At 38.8% G+C, this 20,049-nt stretch overlaps 1 protein-coding gene and 1 long non-coding RNA gene across 14 annotated transcripts in view; one reads left to right on the plus strand and one right to left on the minus strand.

The window, feature by feature from the left end:
• LOC145975871 (uncharacterized) overlaps positions 1 to 20,049 on the plus strand; it is a 322,438-nt gene that overhangs the window by 179,166 nt on the left and 123,223 nt on the right. The window lies entirely within an intron of this gene.
• Positions 1 to 20,049, minus strand: part of LOC145975877 (uncharacterized) — a 277,761-nt gene that overhangs the window by 70,096 nt on the left and 187,616 nt on the right. The window contains exons 1-2 of one of the 4 annotated variants that reach the window (XR_014440118.1): positions 6,235 to 6,325; positions 1,766 to 2,336 (exon numbers count right to left, since the gene is read on the minus strand). This is a non-coding gene — a long non-coding RNA (uncharacterized LOC145975877). Of the gene's footprint in view, positions 2,337 to 6,234; positions 6,326 to 20,049 lie in introns of those variants that run through there. The other 3 variants (XR_014440105.1, XR_014440114.1, XR_014440104.1) reach the window with 3 other exon arrangements.

Below are 20,049 nucleotides of genomic sequence, written 5' to 3' on the forward strand. Positions count from 1 at the left end.
TTTAATTGTTCATGTATTTATAATTTATTTTAAAATTTTTCTAATATTCCTCTTTCTCAATTACGTTGATAACCGATTTTATTGCTTATAAATGTTGGCGATTTCGTTACACAGAGTCTGATTATATATATATTAATTAAATATACATATATATTCAATTAAGATTGTCAGCTTCTAATGAAGAGACATATAACGCTAAATTTATTCAAAATTTATTCAGTTTATATTCTCTCTGTAACAAACTGAATTTATATCGATTTTACACTTCTATCGCTGTTGCTTTGGATTTATTTGAATCTTGTAGCAAATAGCTAAAATAATCCTATGTCAAATTAATGCTGGTGGTTCAAAGAGCCCGCCTAAGCGAGGGTTGAACTCGGGTAACAACCTCGACATTTAAACTCACACAAGGTCAGCACAAAGAATTGTATGTCGAGCTAATATCACTTCCGCTTCCTTCGCAACACAATGAAGCTTAATTGACCGGAAGACGTTAACGCGCTGCTGCATTTCTGAATGTTCGTCGTTCTCGACCTAGTCGCATGTTTTGCCTCCTTGATCGACACTCATTAAATCGCATTAGCACTGCGTATCGAATTGCCGCATAATGTCCCGCAGTGAAAAGTTTTCCTATTATGGGAATGTGTCTTGGTTGGATTAATCGATACATTTCGCGCGCATCAAACTTCTGGCGCATTTTAATAGCTCTTTTTCGGCTGTAAAGGTGAAATAGTTGACAGATCTTTAATTAAATGCCGTATCGCATTAATGTCTTGCCACCAAGAATCATTTTCAAACATGAGTTGCGAATTTAGCAATGTCCTGGATAAATTAATATACTCTGATGAAGTTATTATAGAACAACCGGATATTTCTTTAACCACAAAAAGCAAGCTGATAAAAATGTCCACGTTATTAATGACAAACCTTCGAGGTAGTTAACGTTATAAACTAAGTGACTTTGATGCATTAAATGTGAATGTAAATAAATGGCGAATGTAAATAGGTAACAAACCATTGTAATCATTTCAAGCTTCTTTAAAATTTCGATACAACGATTAACAAAAAGAAATTTAACTTGCTTAAATATTCATCCATAGAAATTTATCTATCTCTACCGACTAGTTCTCCTTCTTCAGCCTCACATTTCCTCATTAATTTTTCAAAGTACATTTTCGTAGGAAACAATTGAACATTCGGGCTCCGGAAATTGGCATCCATCTTTCGATATTTCATTCGGCGGCTATTGTTGTTATTCGCGCGAATGAATAGTTAATTTTTCGCCGACGCGGCGCCGCATAAAGTGGGGCAGTGTGTACTGATCTGTCAGAGTGTGTCGATATTCCGATAGTATACATTATTCCCCAGGTCGCGTTCATCCGGCCCGGCGCGCTAACGTCGTCTCGTGTGTCGATCGATACGTCAGCCCGATGCGATCGATGAAAGGTCTGATTTCCATATGCACCAGACGACTACTACTACTATTACGCGCGCATTCGTATTTCGTCCTCCCTGCAGCGGTGCAAGGCGCAGCATCGGCGTCGCCTGCATCGCCGTCGGTTATTGCATCGCAGTCAATATCAATCGACACTGTTTCAACATTAATCGCCGCTTTTGCGCGGACATCCGACGGTTTTTGCCATATTATTTTAAAGTAACGGAAACGCGATCCCGCGCATTTGTGTCGTTCGCATTGCGTGTAACAGAGATGCACTTCATGTACGGGAAAAAACTATTTAAGGGAAAAAAGTCGAGGAAACTACAACGGGAATAGAAGTAATAAATATTATAATAAAAGTGGCGATATACAAACACACACTGAAGCTACGGAGAAACGAAGTGACGGAACGCAATATTAATTCATATGTAGGTGTAGTGAAAGCAGAGATTTATTCCATCTGTCGTTTTACAGAGTAACATAATTTACAACGCAATGATTTGACAAGAGGGTAATTATAATTTCGGGGATAATAATATATTCAGGATTTAAAATATTCAAGAGAGATTTAATTTCAGGATTTAAAATGAGAATGCACGCATGATATTGATTTTTGAATCAATGTATTCACTTTTTCTGCACTAATGTAGCGTTTCCTCGCCGAGGCAATCTAGGCATGTACAATTATTTCTGGACAAGGGCCATTCGAAGTACATGTCGACAGTGGCAGGATCGAATTGCTCGTTTCCATTGACCCGCTCGTCCTGTCATTCGACGCCGCAGGGCCGTCAAGGGCGGATACCCGGGCGTCCTGCAGTGATGTTACTCCGAAATGCACCATCGCAAAGTGCACTTCTGCTTTTCAACGCATCCAAGTTTGGCTGCGCAAATATTCCTTCTGCGAAACGGAACATTACTTAATGAATATCGTGAATAAGTCTATCTCTCGCGAGCAGGCACACAATTCTATTCACTGATAATTAATAAAATAATGACGATAACAAAGATATATTTATTTTATTTATCTCTTCTAAAATTGCTCTTCTATACTTTAATATAAATGCAATTATTTAATATATATTTTAAATACGAGAAATATGTCAAATAAAATTAGATGAAAGAAATTATTACGTAATTGTCTTCCTGAAACTTGACGTTTCCGTAGCTTTTTCGAGTATATAACGATATTATTCTATGTAGAGAATAATTCATTTAATGTAATAATTTAACAAATCAACGTGATTACTCACGAAAGTGTTACGTATTCGCGTAACAATGCGTCGCCTGATTTGCAGCACGAATCGCATGCGATTCGCAAATGCGTATGAGGAATTTTCAAGAGGGGAGGAGACGTGGGGGTGGGCTCGTTTCGATCAGCAGCCAGCAACGATGATGCGTGCGTTTTCATGGGTCGCTAATGCGAGGAGTGCTGACGCTGTTGTACAGGACATCGTGTATTTCGTTACGTGTCCCGAATAGTGGATACGGACATACGTATGTAACATCTCGGTCTGGGATGTCCCGCGAATTGCGTTTCCGTGCTGAAACCGTGTGCAGCTACTACCGGGATATCTACGGTCGCCGGTACGTTTTATGGTCGCGCGCGCACCAAACATCGCGATGGACCGCGACGAAACCGGAAATGGGTCAGAGCCGAACAACAAGGCGCATTGATTCCTACGATCATTCCGCCCGCTGCTTTATTATCGCGTAAGCCACGACGGGAGTGGTCATTAATGCGCGATATGGGGAAAAAAAGCATCTCTCTTTCTCTCTCTCCCTTTCACGGATACGCGATACGTTTATTTTGTTCGAGCGCGGAAACCGGCGGCCGCGTTGTTTTTCTCGAATAATGGAACAATATTTGGTGCCGCGGAAATGGAAATATATTTAATAACCGATACGCGGAGAGCGCGTTACACGGCTACGGCGATTCGGACATGCGGTTTGTTTTGTCCGATGTGGATTACGCGTTGATGGAATATTATCGATACGCCGGTAAAAGATTTCGAACAGTAGTGCATACAGTAAAATTTTGTGCGTCAAATATTGTACGTCATGGATTTTTAATCAGACTTTTCATAAACCGGAAATCTTTATTCTCTTAAGAAAATATTTATTCTTTTGTCGGTTTTGACTTGACATTTTATTAAAAGCATAAACTCTTTACTCGAAGGAAATTTCATGAAGCGAAATAAATGATATTATTATCAAGATATTTAATAAAGCGAAAATCTTTATTCTATAAGAAAGATATTTATTCTTTTATCGATTTTGACATGACATTTTATTAAAAGTTTTGCTTTAGGAAAATTTCATAAAAGCTTAACGCTATTAAAAGATTATTAAAAGATTAACGCTATGCAAAAGCAATGTAAAGTATATAAAGAAAGATTATTTAATTTTTAATATTCACGATATGGCCAGGAAATGCAATATTTTCTGTGAGATGAAAACCATGAGGTTTTAATTATCCGTGTTATCTTTCCAGCGAAGAGAGAGTTGATGTTGATCGAGAGAAACGTTTCCATTCCCGCCATTTGTCTCGTTGTCTCACGTCTTCCCGCGGGAAAACGCCGCGTGCGGGACGTGCTAGCGATTTGTGTATTTTGACGAGTTTCGAGCTCGTCAGAACCGGATGTCTCCACTCCGGAGACCCAAGAGAGGCGCAACCAGCTGTCTCTGGTTTTGGCTTCCCTCAACACTCGCCGCGACCTCGAGCTGTGCCCAGAACGCATCGTTACAAATGCAAATAGCATCTCGTACGCATTTTTTTTCTGCTTCACGCCATGACGCGAGCGGGAGGACGCGCGTCCCGTTCAGGGGGAGGATTATTAGCATAGAAAAGTTAAATGAAATTTACGTGCCTGCATCCGTCGTATTGTGTCGTTGAAACATATGCAAATACAGCGAAACATATGCAAAAGCGAATTGACCATTTACGATAATATCCAAGTAAATCGTCCCGGAGACTCAAACGACGTTACATGTACGCAAATACGGTAGTTCGTTTTGAAGGCATGAATTATGAGATCTTTTATTTCTGTGTTTATTTCATCTTTAAATCATGTATGCTAAAATAATACTCGTCCATTAATCCATTCTTAAAACAATATACGGAGAATAAAATGCTAAAATAATTATTTAATGACATATTGCTATAAAGTTGTAATAAGGAACTTTTTCAAACATTTTTAGATGTACGAATATTTTTGTGGCCATCGATCGTTGGCTAAGGGAATAACAACTAAATTTATAATGGGATTTATATTATTATCTTGTTTAATTCAAGATACATTTTCCGTGGAAAATACATGAATCCTTCCCAACATTTTTGACATATTATCATTTTCTCCACGCGCGCTTAATAAATCCCTCTCTCGCCGGGAGATTTTATGAAAACGTCGCAATAAACATTCGGAGATGCCGGTTTTTCCTCGCTTTGCCGAATTCCGCGCTTTCCCGTGGCGCGAGAAATGCCGGTACTGAATCATTTTACCTTACTTTCGATTCGGCGGGGGCGGGGAGGGGGAGGCGAACGCACACCCGCATGCGTAACAAAATAAAAAAAAGAAAAAGAGGGAAAAAGGGAAGAAACGAGAGAGGAAGAAAAAGGAAAAACGCGTCAACGAACCGATGTCGATAGCGCCTGCGCCAGCACGCACCGTCGAGGATCTCACGGCGTGGCGCCGCGACGCCAGGCGTCGTCAGTAGCGCGGCGTGCGCCGTCACACTCGCACGTTACTCTTCATTGAGCCGCGCGTGCATATGCAGTGCGCGTAAGAGTCGCACGTTCTCGTCTTAGATAGTCCATACAATCTCTTTTCTTTCTCTTTTTTTAGCAAACTTATCGCTTGAAAATAAATTGAAATTATTTGTCGAATTAAAATCGAAATACGCGTGAAAAAACTTCGGATCTCAAACAATTAAGTATTTATAAAAATGATATATAAAACTCAGATAATGTTGGTAAATGAATTATCGGGGTGATGAAGGGACTTGGAAATAAACTACCCGCGTATTTCGAACTAAACGAAGCATTCAAATAAAATTCTCATCAATCTAATTTGAATTTTTTTTATCCAAGTGTAACGAGATACGATATTATCAGTAATAATGGATAAATGTGTAATAAAGTTCACCATTGCGCAACGCTGGACTTGGTTGGGGAAAGAAGTGGTAGTACAAAGAAGTGTCGTCAAGATGATCTAGAAATAGCGGCTCGCGGGAACGATCGATAAGAAGAAATAAACGTCAGAGCCGAGTGAAGAGAGAGAAACAATTAAATTGCCGTTACTAATAATTTTTGGCGAATTTACGCGAAATAATCGAGCGAAGAGACGTTATGGGAAACGCGCTCTCCCTGTTCTACGCGATGTACGCAGAGGAAATTTAAATGGTGCACGCGCGAGAAAAAGACTAGTCGCGGTATAACTCACGACATCGCCTGGAAAACGTTTTCGGTCCGGCGTCGACGTCGTTACTCTCTTCCGGTTTCGTGCGCCACCCGTGTATTCAATACGCGAAACGTGCGCACGCGGCTCTCGTGCCGGAATAAATCGCGATAAATCGCCGATTCGTGCGGATTCGAGCCGCGGCGGAGCACGTGTCACACTTCCACGGCAATTTTCGGCCGATGTCGAACCGCGTTCTCGCGCCCGTTCGATTCAAATTATATAACCGCAGTATTTATTAGCGCCTTTGGCATCGTTAGCAGCTGTTGGCAGTTTGGTCATGTGTTTCTCTGTTATATCTGTCATTTATACACCAATTACAATTCGGCAACAAATACACACCTGCAAACTTGTTGAAATATATCCTCGAGTGGAACTTTATCGTATATATTCGATATCTCTCCCCCGTCTGATGATTACTTGCAAGATGCCAGGCCAAACCAGTATATAATCGAGTATATCGTTCATAGATGATCGTTTGAACGTGTATGTAACAATATCGGATTATCCTGGGAAATTGCGCTTCCTGTTGTATCGAATCATATTGTGACTATTATGACTGAATATCTCGAGACCGTAGATGGTCTGCATCGCTGATTGAGCCTCGCCGGCTAGCTATGAAAGTGTCGTGAGAAAATTGTGAAATCCCGGAATTTACGCGATCCCGTGAGGATCCCGATCGAAGTGGAAGATTCCTGGAATTGGTGAAACGACATGGCGACTGGCCAGGAAGGCAAGGAATCTCCCAGGTATTACTTTTGATATATTTTACGAGTAATCAAAATAATGTTCTAATTAATATAATTATTATTAAATATGATTATCGTGAGAGTTGCATAAATGGAAAAAATTGCAGATAATTTATCTATTATCTCTTTATTTCTTTTTCTATATATTTTATCTATTATTTCTCAATTCGTGTCCTATGGATATTATTTACTCCAATCAATAGTAAATAGCCGATCTCTCTGGAGTCGACTATTTCCTCAGGGAAAATTTCGAAGAAGAAATTAAGTATTGCTTGTTTACATCCAATCAAGCCGTTTGTAATCAACTCTTCGTTTTCCGCTTAATTGTGCGTAGCGGTAGCTTCATTATCAAGACGCATGATTAGTTGCTAATGCATAATTAAATCCCAATTTGTTTCTCATTATGTATTTTCCGTATATGCATGCACTTCGCATGCGTTTTCCAATATGTTACGGTGATTCAATCACTGCGAATTCAATCACGGGAAATGGAGAGAGGAAGAGCCGCACTTACAGGCGCGCGTAGGATTAGTTGGAGAGCGAATCGAGAAATCCGATTTTTACCGATACGTCGGAATTAAATCTCGGGGAGAGGCTTTCTATCTACTCGCGATGGTAATCGCGGCACGTACCGCGACATTACGACGCGGCCCATGTGCGTCGGGGGCGTCTATGAACGTGACTGACCATCATGCGACTGACCGCTTGCAATTGTGCGCATCACTCTGCTGTCGAGTATTACGTGCAAGCTCGTCGAATGTACGAACGCAAGGCGTAAAACCGCAAGTAGAGCTTGAAATGTGCAATGACGATTGCATAATGAATAATTAAAAATCAGCTTTATTACCACGCGGAAATTTTTTTTGCTAAGAACGTCGAAAAATTCGAACGCGCTAAGCAACGTAAATAAATTTTAAATGTCTCGTATCGCTCTTTGCTGTATAGCGACTTCAGCTACCGGCTTCTATGTGAAAGCATCATATTACATTCATGCGCTCCCCGTAAAATCACGCGAATGCCGCTCATTTTCGTAAATTCGCCAGTCTAACATACAGTACGCAGTATACGTGAAAATAGATTGCTACGAAATTATGGTCTTCATAAAATACGATTGCACACATAAACATATAAATTTTGCACATAACTTTAAAATTTTTAATGATCATTCTATTATGTGCCTTTTCTAATATATCGTAAAATACGATACAATAAAAAATCGTAATCAATATCGATCTTCTTAAGACGATTTCGCGTCCTTTCCACATTTTACTCGATGTAATCTCGATCCAGTGGATAAGCGGATAGAAAGAGATCGACGGCAGATGGAAATGGACGTCAAAGACGTTGCTTATGCGAAACATTTTTTCGTCCCACCATTACCTTCGAGCATAATGGTTGTCGAGTTGCGGAAGTGAAGAAATCCACCACGAGCGCATTTTTACGAGATATTGGCTTTTCACGGCAAAGGTAAAACTTCACTGAAAAGCCATTGGCCGTTTCGACGAACTTCTACACTTTTTGAATCGTACATGCATCGCCACCACTCTATTTTGAGTTCGACATGCATGGATTAGTAATTTTAAATATAGAATGCTGGATATAAAAAATTTTTTCAATTACATTTTCTATTATTGCATGACGCACTTGATTTTTATAGAAATCAATAGAATCCTCAAAGCGAAGCATATTCAATCGAATATGTATTTACACGACGAATAATTATAAAGCTCGCAAGCAAAAATATTTTCCAGATGATGAGAAAGCTGTTATCGAATTACACATACATTTTCAGAAGACTTTATATGCAGCGTGAATAAAATATAAATGAATAATAAATTGCTTGAAAGAGAGAAAATTGGAATGAATATGAAATTAATATGAATATGAAAATTATTAGTAGGAATTTCTATTTGGTTCATTAATACTTAATATATTGTGAGAGATGATTTCACTAGAAAAAAAATTGTAGATATAAAATAAAAAATTAAAATAGATAACATATAAGTATATAAGAAAAAATCTTTACGAAAGCTATTGTTCATGAATATAAGTCACGTTGGGTTTTTAAGAAAAATATTATTCTGGCACAATATTACATGAAGACGGCGGATATCTTGAAATAAAAAGGCAATATTTTTTAGTCTAACATCACCGAGGCTGAAACAGCCTGAAAGTTCGTTGCATGTTGGACGGACTGATAACTATGATAACTACTTAGTCGGCCAACAAGTAGGATTCCCGTGCACATCCGCGTGCGCTATTGAATCCAATAAGGTGAATGCACTCGACCTTGTCGAACATTGTTGCAGTCACGTTGGAAATGCGGAGGATATTCCGATACATCTCGACATGGATCCACGATACATGAAATCATTCTCTAACATTCATGAAGCTTACGATACGATATCATTGTATTAAAACGGAGACACGACTACTTGATTCGCGCAAGCGAATTAACAAAATATTCATACATTATATTCATGCGGCATTTATTGACCGATTATTTCGTTGCGAATAATATGGAGGCGAATATGGAAGCAGCAGAGTAATGTACATTTGTCCCAAATGCCATTAATGTTAATTCCGTTATCGAGTGCCGCTGCAGTTAAATGCTCCGATCGCTTTTTTCTTTTTTTTTTAATGCTACGAATAATTCCGGGAATATCCCAACTTATGCTCTTTACACTCCGAACCCTGAGAAATATGTGAAATTTTTGCGGAAAATGATTTTGCGAAGCTATCGACGAACGGAAATCTACGTCGCGCCACAAACCGCGGGCGAGTTTCCCGGCAGAAAGGCAACATTGATTTAAGATAACGGCGAGAGATGCCAGGAATTGACAAATTGCCCTAGACTCGAAGACCGACGCGGATAGAAAGGCGTCGTAAGATCGGCCAAAGGTGAAGGGTAATATGTCGCGGTAAGAAAAGAAAGGTTCTCCTACATGAGATCGACGGAGGGCACGTTAGGGGCTGGGGGAGGGGAAAAGAGGACAATAGAACCGATAAATAAATCCGTAATCGGCGGTTCACCAAGTTCAGCCTGAATGGCTCGATTGGCTCCTAAAGGTGATTTCCAGGAGGAAAACCGGGTTCGGGCAAGAAAAGCTCTTTCACGCTCTTCATCTCTCTTTCTTCTTGCTGCTTCGGTCATCGGTATATCTCGCCGAAGGGCTTTACCTTCTCATCCCTCTCCACCCTTTCGCAACTTTCTTTTCCCCTTCGCTTCCCGATCTCTCTGTTATTTGCCGCCGATTCGTCGTCATCGGATAAATCCGTGCACGTGAAAAATGGCGAGTAAGAAGAGAACTTGTAATTAACTTCTCACCTTTTTGCCTCAGTCTTTAACACGACGTGTGTAAATAATATCTATTTACAGAAATATATATATATATATATATATATATATATATATGCATTTTCTTGTAAAATGTCTAAAAGATTTAGCTAGCAAGATTTATTTTTAAATATATAATCAATATATCAGAATCATATTATACTATATCGATTTCGAATAAATAATGCCATTTGCAAAATACAATTTGGTTAAATTCCATAGATTTGATTGGATTCCGTTATTAATTAAAGTTTCTCTGAAATTATATTATTCATCCTATTTTTATGTTTCGATCGCTTTTATTAAAAAAAGGCGAATTAAATTACTGTAACACGATTAAGATCACGTACAGTTCTCAGCAGGTTTAATCATCGAATCTGTTAACATATCGTGCGATTTTAAGTCTACTATACAAGAAGGTCGAATTAGCATGCGGACCGTAGTATACTTCATGAGAAACACGACCCTAATACTTTACTTTCATTTGCGTAGAAATGAATTGTCCGTATCACCAGCCGTGTGCTAAATATGAAGATAAGCGCTAAGCGAGTACAATTATTACATTCATTATGACTGGGTACTACGGAATGAATTGTATTCGAAGATTATCATGTTAATTGCGCCTTGTAAAATATTTAAAAAATTTAGCCAGGATTTATTTTAATTAGAAAAATTTATTTTAAATGTATAATCAATATATCAGAATCATATATAGATTTAAACTGATAACAATATACAGAATATGGCGCAAAAGATATAATATTCTTTCAAACACAATTATTAATATTGTAAAAAATTTACATACTAATAATAATAATAATAAAAAATAATATAAAAGAATTATTGAAGACATTGGAGATTAAAAACTCGCGATATAAATAACGATAATATCTCATAAAGTTTTCAATAAAAGAGAGCCGTAATATTCGAATCTGTCATACTGTAAAAATTGTAGCTGAGAGGATGATTTCGCGACAATATATCTATATTTTCGCTGAGAATTATTTCGCGGTCAATCGTGCGTATTGCGTAAAAACACGCACGCGCTACGAATCGTTCATAATTTCTTCTCGTAATCTGCCGGACATCGCATGAGCTTCGCAGTTTACGAGCCAGCGCGACCGCACACGCGCTCGTTTCTTTCAATAATAGAGACCATAATCGTGCGTATCCCACTTCCATTTAAGCCGGATAAGCCGCGACTCGCCGCTGGCGAGAAAGAAAATACTCGACAGCCGAGCAGGAAAACTTTTTCAATCTGCCGTCATTATGTGTGAGTTTGGTTCGCGTTGGTTCACCTCCGGTTAACTATTCTCCTCCGTCTCTCCGGCTCTCCCTGCGATGTCCGAACTAATTTCCAAGGAGATGGGCGATGGACTTCGAGGAGGACTGCCAGGTACCGCGAAGGAGCCGCCGTTCTTCATGGAGTTACCAGAGTCTACCGCGTCGTGCCGGAAGCGAAAAGTAATTCATTAAAGTATACGACTTCCGAAGACATTTTATTCGGTCTTTAGCGTGACTTGGGGCCACCTATAATCCCATGAATATCGTCGCATGGCATTTTGCGTTTGGTAGAGTAACACGCGGCTTGATTTATACGGCACAAGACCATGAACCGGATATACGCGTTGTGGCTTATGATCAACGCGAGAAAAATTATGATCAGTCATCTAAAAAGTTTTGTAATGAAATGTAATCGTATCAATCATTAAGAAATTGTAGAGTTAATAAATTTAATTACACAGATATCTTCTCGATTTCTCAAAATTTTCGTTGCGTATAAAAAAGGACATTTAAATAAAAAAAAGATAGGAAATTTTAAAACTGAAATATTAATAATTATTAAGTTGTACGCGAATAAGGATGAGGCTAGTTCCATGAGACGATATATTATCGTATAATATTGTAATAAAACACGCCTTTCATAAAGACCTCGGGTAATAAAGCCTTTCCAGCAGCAACACGTACACGCTCGTCCATTTCTCGCAAGAAGGTTGCGGTTTTAATTATGGCACGATACGTATATCCAAAAATTAAACATAATTCCAGTCGGGGGAAATATTAATCAATAGTCTCCTTGAAGATTCATCCGAGACCGAGGGACCCATTCCCCGTTGTTGAAAGTACACGCAAGAGAAAGAGAGAAAAAAAGAGAAGGAACAGCCAAAAAGAAGACCGAAAACAAATTACAACAGTTCGTCTCCTTCCGCCGCATGCGGAATCTCGCAGCGTAATTTTCTCAGCAACGCGACCTCCCCGCTAAGCTTTTCCTCGTCTTTTCAGTCTGACGCTGACGAGACACTTTCCTTTCTATAGCGAAGAATCGTTCGTTAGTCGTAAACCGCTGTCAAAAGATTCTCGACGAAATACATATTACCTGATGCAGTCCATAACTGACTGAAAAAAATCTCGCGAGAAAGTTGACATCTCGTCTTTATGAAATGCTAACTTCGTGAACCCGCGTTTCTTCCTTATACGTTTTCTCGATTGGGAATTCGATGCTTATTTCGTCGCACATTCGCAAAGTTAAATCGTTTTCCGGATTTGCCGTTGATTCATATCGCTGAATAACGCGAGACACGTGAATGTCAGTGAGATTGAATTAATATGCAAAATTGAAAATACGGATAAGCCATCATTCTATTTCCATGTCAATATGACAGTATTGCAACTATATGATTAATTCCCAGAAAATCTTTCAATAAAAAATTTGCTTGATATATTCAAGAGAAAATTTTAATATTGAAATTAGAATTTGAAAAAATATAAAATTATAACAAAATCTATTATGTTATTTATTATATTTTTATAATTGTAATACGAATTTATAGAATTTGATTGCAACTTTATCCTTGTGAAAATTTAATAAAATAATCTAAATAAACATTAAACTTTTAATTTATCTCTAGTCGGCTCAGAATAAAACATATTTCTAACTTCGCAAAGCTGATGAAATGCCTTTCGGGGTCTCAGAAGTGAAAAACTAACGCGCATCAACAACAGAGCAAACACGAAACGCATCCACAAGAAAAAGCTTATGCGACTAGCTAGGAAGACAGGGATAAACAAATAGAGGATACAAAGCCACCGCTTCTTGTAGGATATACCTACAGACGTGTAGACAAATCGACATCAACGATGAAATTCATCAAGCCTCGCTCTTGAAGCAATATCATTCTCATTTTTCGCATGACATACTTTGCTTTTTCTTTCTACGGAAGAATTTCTACCTTGGACATTTTATTCAGCTTATCGTATTAATAATTGACTTTTTAGGATCGATAAAAAACGTTGATTTGTAAATAATAATCAATAAATATATTAACTAATTGTATGCAATTGTGTGCAACATCTTTTATTTTAATTTAAGATTATTGCAGATTAATAATTGATATCATATTGCATATAATTAATAATACGAAATGTCATTATTTAATTAATAATACCAAATGACACTATTTAATTAGATCAGAATAATTAATATTAAATAAAATAATTAATGCTATATATTTCAGAAATTGTGAATTTTTTTCGGAAAAATAGATTTTTGTTATCGAGCTTTTCTAGATATGTATAACAGGCTCGAAATATAATTAAATTTCACAAAATTAGATACTAATTAGTATTATCATATGAAATTACTAACATTAATAAGCTTGCTTGTGACGTTTCAATTTGATAGAATAAGTGATATCGTTATTCTAATATGACTATACCGTTTCATATGTTAATTTCCAATAAATGATTGAACGCTTCAATGAAATCTATGATCGTTTCACGCGTTCCTATATTTCTCTCAATATATCAAGAAGCGAAACATCAAGACGACCGTATGTTTCGAATAAAGAGCAACATATTTTCATTGCGCCGCTAGCTTTTCGCACGAATGGAAGGAGGTAGCAACAAGGAACAGGAGGTAGAAAAGCTGCGGGAAAGCTGCGAGCCGATGAAAATGACAATGCCTCGCGGGCACACGTCCGACGTTTTCCATCGCCTCCTCCTCCCGTTCCTTCTTCCCTTTCCTCACCGTTCTTCGCCTTCTTCGTTGAAAGCGAGTTTCGTAATAACCGGACGAGAAAGAGCGAGCGAGAGAGAAAGGTAGAGAGAGAAGAAAGATGATCGGCCGCCGCGGTTCATACAATATCCGGAATATTGGGGGGCGAAGGGATGAAAGGGGAGCGCCTTCGAGAAAAACGACGCGGGATCATAATAAGTAGAGACGAGGACGCGAAAGGCCGGAGGTCGCCGTCGATGGAAAAATCGCGACGGTCCTTTTCTTTGGTATTCTTCGCTATATGCTGTGTTGCTGCCGGGTAATGAAACGCTATATCTTCAGTCGTTTGTCGAGTCCGGTCTCCTCGTGATTATTCGCTTTCCGAATTTATTCCGGGAAATGAATGTACGTGCTCGAATCGCAAACGATGTTTTATCTTGCGCCGGATATCGAATACGTTGCTTTTCGCGGAGTATATAAAAGATAGTTTATGTGTTATTTTGTGTGCTACAATATTGCACACGAAATTATGTAATGGAACTGGGAAATTAATTATTGCAAATTTCCCATTATTATATTATTCCTTATAATCATATTATTTCTCATAAAGTTTAGATATAATTAAATTTAGTATTATTATAAGCATTATATAAATATGTAGAAAAGTGTATAGTCAAATAATATAAAGTTTGGAAAAATGTACGCACAGAGATACAGTTCAAAATTACGATTATTTTGAATTTTTTCCTCTCTCAATTTCTATTTTTATTTTTAAGAAAATAATAATGCATATTTCAGAATGTTTACCCTTCTCATTGTTTCAAGCAACTTGCATAATCTCGTAATCCACGCTCGGTTTGGTGGCGTCGCTGCAACGCAATAATAGTCGTAAATTTTTCGCTAGCAATTCGCTATCGCGCTATTCGGCCAGCTTAATTAGCGCTGCTACGACCTAAGAATAACAATACTGGAAGACACCGGGAAAAACTCCCGGACGGAACTTTCTTAATTATGCTAGCGTGCGTAGGACTGTCGGATAAACCCTCGCTACGACTCCCTGTGCTTTCTCTATCCACCTACTCCCACCCTTTCCCCTTCCCTGTCGTTTTTCCTCATCCCACTGGTATAGTCGTCGTCGACGTCTCTGTTCCATTTCTCTCTCGTCTCACCTCGGCGAGCGACTCCATCTTTACGTGACGTGCACGCTGAACGTCCGACATTCGTCGCTCGATATGTACCCTTAAGTCCCCCTTGCACGAGCCAGGACCTTCCGGCCTAAAACGCGTCCGCCTCCTCCTTTGAGTTACTGCTTCATCTGCCTTTCCCCGCTCGGCCCTTCTTACGAATCTACCGATCCAGCCCTCCATCGTCGTCGTACGTCGCTTGATATGGAAATAAAATCAATACTATTGTTTCGCGGTTTGCACCGTGAAATTGGGTCGTATTTTATTTGCGCCATCAAGACGCGCGATGACGACGACGACGGGGTGCCACCCTCGTAGACATCCCAACAGAAGGGATATACGCCCTGATTTATTGATCGCTGATACGCCGATCGTGTGTTCTCCTATCTTTCTTTTCTTCTTTTCATCTAAAATATTTTTTATGCTTGTTACATGATAATTTAAACAATCTGCGAGAGAATGCATTTTCTCAGATTCGTATATTTCTCGTTAAAATGAGCACAATAATGATTTTTTTTGAAAGTAGTATATAAAACGTAAGCAAAGTTTTATTAGAATAAATATCAATTTTATCACAAATTCGGATAGTAGAGAATTTGAGTTTTACTTCTCATTATTTATTTTTTGATCGAATCAATATTTAATGTAACACGGATTTATGAAGTGGAATGATTTGAGTTTTCGTGCAACGTCATTCCATATTAGATAGAAATGCAAACGTTGTAGTTTACTGGATATCGATTACGACAGCGATACTTTACTGAATCGTGAAGAATGCAAACTTTCATTACGCGATACACAAAACAAACGAAACGATTGTCAACATAAGAATGCGAAGGAATATAATTGCGAGAATATTAAATGACAACGGCGCAGGAAATGAAAAGAGCGAATGTTGTACGAATTATAATTGTAAGAATGGGACTGAAATTGTTTCGCATTCGTTGACGTCTGCCTCAGCGACTATAGCTTGAATTATACAGGCACGCGAGTAGGTCGAGATCTAGACAACACAAGGGGAAAATTGCATGAAAGTAATGTCCATTTGTCGGATATATTACGAGGGCAAATCGATAAAATAGTTCTGTATGAAACATCTGGGATGGCTTCCGTCATTTAACTACGGAATTGACGACAGAACGATCTTGATCGTGAGTGAGAGCGTCCCATTCTCTCGATGAGCGGCTATAAATATTCAGGGAGGGGCGTCGACAAGGAGCACAGACTCGAAAAAAGTTTGATCCGATGATCGTGTGAGAAATCGAGGGAAATCTGATTTGTTGCTGTAAAGTTTGATTGCCGATGGAACCGGTGGAGTTATCAGTTTCTTTTCATATCATCCTAAATTCCTCCGTGTATAAGAATCCTTTCCAAAATTTAATTGCATTGTTAGAAAAGTAGCAGCTCAATTACAACTTATTTTAATCATCAATAGTCATTTAATAATATTAAAACAATAAGAATTAAGTAATACTCATAAATAATAAGAATTAAATACATTAATTAATGAGAAATTATTAAAATTCAAAGTAGTGTGAAGTAAAAATTGATAATCTGAAATTAATAATATGGACTGTTTGGAATTGTTAATTAATTACATTTTTTAATTTAATGATTATAAATAAAGATATTAATTTCTAACTTAATATCGCTCTCAATTGTTCAAATGTAAACTTCTAAAGATTATTAAATCACTATGAATATTAATCAATGAAAGATTCTTGAAGTTTGAAAGTGAAGCAAAAGTTCGTAAAATACGAAACTGAAAGACTCTATTAAATTGTCAATTAATTATATTTTTTTAAATAATTAGGAATTTAAAATAATACACACATACACATATGTGATAAAATGAATACTAATCTCAATAAGTTCCGTGGCAAAATGCTTTTAACGATTGCAAGTTCACGCGACTATCAAAGAGAACTAAAGATTAAGGATGTAAGAAGGCGGCTTCGCAGCCGCCAGAGAAATGCCTCGCAAGCCGAAACGAGTATGTAAATACACGTAATGCTCGGATGCAAGTTCCATACGAGTGTGAGAAAGTTAGCGAAAGTTCCCCGTTGCAGATATTTGCACGCTCGTGCGTTTGCAGGGGACGAGCGCGAATTTATGACAATCCGCTCGCTCTTCTATAGCATCACCATAGTCGAGATCGCGAGGCCTCTTTCTGAAAGGTGCCATTATCTACGTTGGCATTTAGCAAATTTCTCGCGGAATCTCTCCTAACGAAGTCGCACGCGTATCGTCAAATTCCACGTAGCACATAGCAGTCGATCAAATCGCGAACAAACTTTCTCGCGTTATATATGCGTCGCTTAATGAGAATATTTATATTACAAATAATGGATCTCGCGGGATTTTCTTCTTTCTCTCCCGAAAAAATAAAAGCGTGAAAATTCGCCAATAGGATTTCCAAATTTTCTCTGGGGAACCGGAATTTTTATTCTGATATAATTCTTTTAGCATCCGGACCAGACGATGGCAGCCATTTCTCATCGCTGGGTGAGAATAAAAGAGTTAAAAAATACGTGTCACATAAATTTGTTAACTCGCCTGTAAATTCAGCGGTCTTGCGGAATTTATTCGGTTTTCATATTTTCACGATGTTCACAAATAGCCATAACGCGTTAGGGAACACGTTAGTACTGACAACTTAAATCTAACTGATCTCCAAGCGCCGATTTCCAATACTACGAGATGTCAGGAATAAATCGACCGGATGTATGGTAGCATGAAAAAAAAAGTCTTCGATATGGAATATACGAGATTAAAACCATGTGAGTGTGTTTTATCGTGTTCTTTTTGACGCGGCTCGTTTGCGATACGATGCGATTGGAAGGCGTATGACGTATTGCGGCCAAAAATTGCGGGACTGCAGCATGGCAATGCCCATCTGCGAGCGCAATTTTACGAGTGCCCCGCTATCCAATGAAAAAGCATTTGTCCTTCCCCGGCAAGCCTTTCTTGGCCGTTTTCAGTTCTATGCTATTTGTCGCGTACGTCGAACCATTATTGACGCAATATCGAGTAACTTTCATTTGCGAGCGCCGCGACGACGCTCGCCACCGGCTGTCGGTCCTCTTCAAAGCGGGAGGCAGTCACGTGTCGGTTGGGAACGAATAAATTTTCGATAAACCGACGTCGGGCGACGGGCGACGATCGCTCCGATTTCGCTATCTCGATGTCGCGTATCGAGTTTCCGTCGTCGGAATAACGCTGAAATATGCCACGTGTGTGACAGGAACACGTCTGAGCAACGGATAATACAAAAGTAACTCTTGCTTAATGCCAAAATACGCTCGCTCGAAAAACTGACAACGTATGAACGTTATCGAAACTGCAGCGCTCGTTTCAAAGAAGAGGAAATTGATTGTCAAAAATTATTTTTAAGACAGAATTGTATTGAAAGTAATGTGTACAAATAGCGTCAAATTTTAAAGCAATTATAATAATAATTAATTTAAAGTTATTTATACATAATCATATTTATTTCAAATTTTAAAGCAATCATAATAATAATTTAAAATTATTTATACATAATCATATTTATTTGAGAAATCTTAAAATACGAATAGATGAATAAAGTCCAAAAGTGAGTAGAATTTAATACGCAGATTAAAGCTTCGCTTATATTGAATCGCTCCTACTTTAACTTGTTTATAAACTCTCCTGATCGTCGTAAAGTAGTTGCTTTTAACAGCCCGAAAGCCGCTGTTCTCCCCCGGAATGGAAGTTTCTAACTCGATTCATCCAAAATCCCATTCATGCGGCACGCGGGTGGATTGTAATACGGATAAGAAAAGGTTATCGGCCGCTATCGGTTTCTAGGACGATAACTCACGCCGAAAAGGACGAAATCTCGTTCCGTTTCGGTAGCCCCCACTCGCGCCCGTGCTCCCTCGGGAGTGGCGGGTTTGTAACATTTTGACAGGTCGAGGGTGTTTCGTCCCGGGAGGTGCAGCTTCTAGCCCCGTAGGCGTTAACAAGTGGCGACCTACGAGAAAGCGAGAAAGTGAAAAAGAGGGCGAATAGAGCTCGTAGATCAACGAGACCGACTCGAAATACCGGAAGGTCGGAGGAGCACTGGTTAGCATAATGTCAGCCCGAAGCAACTGCGAAAAAATGGTGGGCGATGGACAAGCGGTGGTGATGGCAACGGGGAGGGGGGGGGGGAATTTCTTAAAAATGTCAGACAGGGCCTGCGATGCACCTCCGAGGGTTGCGAGACGCGGCGCTTTACGCATCTCGCCGTAAAATTCCGGGTTATCGACGGTTCGACGTGGGCGGGAGGAGATGAAGGGGAGAAGTAGGCATGGAAAGCGACGTAGGCGAAAAAATATTCCCCAAAGGCGCGAGCAAGTCGCGACGTACTGAAAGTATTATCGAGCGACGGTTGTATGCGCGACATAATTTGCCTACGCATTGCGTGGCAATTTTCCTTTCCGCAAACTTCGAGCACCGCGTTTTTCATTGCGCGAAAATCAATACTTCAAAGTAACAACTAAATGTCTCGTCATATATTCGATAGCTTTTTATTAGATTAATTGTTGCAAAATCTCGTGTCATCATCAAATGCTCTATTACCAGATAAAATAGAGACATTTGAGACAAATTTTATGCTGTTATTTAAGCATTGCATGTGGTCAATATCTACAGACGAGACACGTTTCTGATTATCGCATAGAGGATTTATTTCACCCTCCGGCGAATGATAGCACACTTTGTTCCTGGCTTGTATATAAACGTAATATCCAGAGCATTCGATCTATGTGTATCTATATCTCGCGGTAATAAATTAAAGATACAGCAATAGTTGGAATGTACGACGTTCAATATATTTCCTTCTCCTTTTTTCATGCAAGCAATCTTTCTCTCTTTTTCAGAATCGTT

Source organism: Camponotus vicinus, unplaced genomic scaffold, assembly GCF_025532165.1.
Source record: "Camponotus vicinus isolate PSW18456_S1 unplaced genomic scaffold, iyCamVici1.0 SCAF_8, whole genome shotgun sequence".
In the NCBI taxonomy this organism is placed as follows: domain Eukaryota; kingdom Metazoa; phylum Arthropoda; class Insecta; order Hymenoptera; family Formicidae; genus Camponotus; species Camponotus vicinus.